Raw genomic sequence first — 3,162 nt, 5'->3', positions numbered from 1 at the left:
TTGAGTATGAACAATCTCAAATTGTTCCCTAGTACCGGTTCATTCCATCAAACAGATATAAGATCATATAGCTCAGGCACTCTGAACCACATTTTCTCAAACCGGAAAGGAGTACCTCCCTCCGCTTGTCCCTTGGCGACCTCCAGACAGATCGGGTAGTGATATGATCCAATAAGTGGGAGAATCTATGACTCTAATACAAGATTTTGTCCTAGCCAATCACCAGTAACAAGAAACTAGTCTAGCCATTCAACAATATTAGTAAAACCCGATCTCCTGTTCATCCATGTGAAAAATCCATTTTTAGGAACAATGTCTATTAGGTGATGCTTCTCAACACATTCTAAAAAATCCTTCTGGGCCGTACCAGTCCTTTGAATGCCCCCACTTTTTCATTGTCAAAAAGGATCGCATTGAAGTCCTCAGCTACCAGATAACTGCCTTCAGTAATACTACAAAGTCTGATGGTTCAAAGATCCCAGAGAACACGTTTATCACCAGCAGAAGATGGTCCGTAAACATTAAAAAGATTGAAATTCTCATTCCGTCCTAGGATAGTTACCAGACAATGTTGCCAATACTTATCTTCCCCAACAAGAGAGATCCTAACATTCATGGGATTCCCGATGATTCCCAAGCCACTAGAGGCTCCATCCGATTGCCTAAATAGACCATTCCACTATTTCCAAACTCTCATTTTTGCATCAATCTCAGCCTTACTCCATTTACTCTCTTGTAGTATCCAAATATCTCCTTTGGTGTCATCCATCTAGCGCTTAATCAAGTGCCATTTGTCAGGGGCATTGATGCCCCTGACATTCCAAGATAAGAGTTTCATTGCTCCTGGGGAAGGGTGTTTCCCTTCCCTAAATTAAGTTTGGTTTGACCACTAGCTGCACCTGCAATTGCTAGCATTATTTTTTTGACTTGCGCCCCCTCACTCCTTTTGGCTTCGAGTTTGGTTTGTCAATGGTTGAATCCGACTTCCCAAAACCTTTTGTGGAATTCTCCAATATAAGATCAGAGTCAGGTTCAAAGTCTTCTTCCCACTCCGAGGAGGAAGACTCAATTTCACCATCTTCCAATTCAATACCCAGCGAAGAGCAAATATTATCTCCCATCTCCCCCATATTTCTAGCCTCCTTTCCTAGAGTGTGAATTTTGCAATCTTCAATTACCAGCTGACTCCCAGTCTCAAGAGGAGAGGGTGGTAGCGAATCCACTAATTTGGATTCAATATCCGCCTGTAAGGTTTTAGTCTTTTCCAGAAGCATGAGAAGATATTGTTGGCTGTCACTTTGATCAGAGGTGGGAGGAGCTATGTTCAAAGGAGTTTCCTCAGTTAATGGAATATTCTCATTATCATGAATTTCATTACAAAAATCTTCCCTAGTATCAGTGGAGATAGGAGGTTCCAGTTGCAGATTTTCTTCAATAGGAAATTGCATATAGGAATAACTTCATTGTATCGTAGCTGAAACATCACAAACTAAACTGGTGTGATACAAGGAGAAGAATTTAGGGCAAATATGCAACTGATCTTCTCTATCAATATTTTGGATCTAGAACTTCCCAGCACCAATAATTTTAACTTCATCGGGGATCTTGGTGATTTGATTTGTGCTAATGCATATTCTGAGGAAGCTTCCCCATATTTTGTCCTCCAAAAAGTCATCAATCGATACAAATGTGCCAAGGTCTTTTCATATATCCTTAATGACATCAATGTGCCAGTAATCCAAGGGATAGTTGTAGAATCTTATCCATACCTTACTATCCGGTAATACATGAGTCCGGGGATTGAAATTGGGCTGCCATTCAATGATGTGAACTTCAATGCCATCGAAGATATATGGACCTTTATTTTTAGCTTGCCATTTCTCCTCATTGCTCATTAATTTTATCATATAGAAGCCATTTGGGAGAATATTGATGTTAATATCCTTTCCCCATTGTGCTCTACACCAGGATTCAAAGTTGCCCTCAACCCGTTTTCCACCACCCCACTTGATGAAAAAGCAAAACTCAAGCAAATTCGACCTAGCAGTTTTAATTTTATTCTCATCCAAAAAGATAGTAGGTCTTGAAGTTTTTCTTACCGGTTTAGGATGATGAGGACGATGAGGGAGAAAGGTCCGTCTTTGGAAATCAGTGTTTCCCCCTCGATCCGACCAAGGGTTCTAATTTTTAGGATGAAAGTTAGATCTCCCAAACCTGGCATGGTCCGCCCTAGAGTTATCTTGCCCGAAGAGCCCATTCCGCATTTGGTAATTACCATGAGATTTTGTAGGGACCAGATTGGGTTTAGAGTGTGGATTTCCTCTCTCGATTGCCGCACTGGGGATGCTAGATTCAGGCGATGGTTACCAGTTTCGGGGGAAATCAGAAGCAAGATACTTGGCCTTGCGATACCAACCTTTGTTATTCCAAATGAAACCATTTTCCTTCCATTTATGTGGGTCAATAGGGAACTGGTTGCCACTCGAATACGGATTTCCATAATTTATCCGCGGTCTAGAGTATCTATCTCCATGGAACATGTCTGCTCTCCCAGAATTAGCTAGTTTCTGAGTGGGTTACAACGTACCTGCTTCAATGGGAAAGACAATATATGCTTCATCGCTCCATGAACCAATCTTCGCGGTCTGAACGGCCAAACTTTGTACATCGGTATCCTTGCTCCTACAACCACTGCCGCTCTTGCTGCCTTCAATTGCCGCCATTTCGCTCTACTCCACAAGATTGATCATTTCTTGACAATATTGATCTTATTATTAGAAAAATTTGGACCATTTCTTGATTTATGCATGTCATCCTTGCGCAGGGGTCGTGCTAATCTTCTCTGTATCGTTCCAATTTTATCGAATGTCTCTGAAGAGACGATAAATTAAAATTTTTTCCCCTCATCATCTTGAGCAACACAACCAACACCCAAAATACTAGGATTTCCTCTTGAAGCACCATCACAATTAGTCTTCACCCACCCTTTTTCTGGTCTAACCCAAACAAATATAGAAGAATAAAAAACACTAGGATTTTCCCTAGAAAGCCCATTAACGAGCCATATTGTATTATAAATTATAATTATATTGACATAATAATTATTTTAATAATAAGATATAAATATAATGATTATTAATATTAATATTTAGGCTAAATTAT

At 40.1% G+C, this 3,162-nt stretch overlaps 1 non-coding gene across 1 annotated transcript; it reads right to left on the bottom strand.

Annotated features, from left to right (window-relative positions):
- Positions 1 to 2,778: 2,778 nt before the first annotated feature.
- On the bottom strand, positions 2,779 to 2,881 carry LOC131061552 (U6 spliceosomal RNA). Its single transcript, XR_009110555.1, has one exon. It is a non-coding gene; the product is annotated as a U6 spliceosomal RNA (small nuclear RNA).
- Positions 2,882 to 3,162: the final 281 nt, after the last annotated feature.

This window comes from Cryptomeria japonica, chromosome 8, assembly GCF_030272615.1.
Source record: "Cryptomeria japonica chromosome 8, Sugi_1.0, whole genome shotgun sequence".
NCBI lineage: Eukaryota > Viridiplantae > Streptophyta > Pinopsida > Cupressales > Cupressaceae > Cryptomeria > Cryptomeria japonica.
The sequence above is the reverse complement of the archived record's forward strand: the minus strand, read 5'-3'. Positions and strand labels throughout refer to the sequence as shown.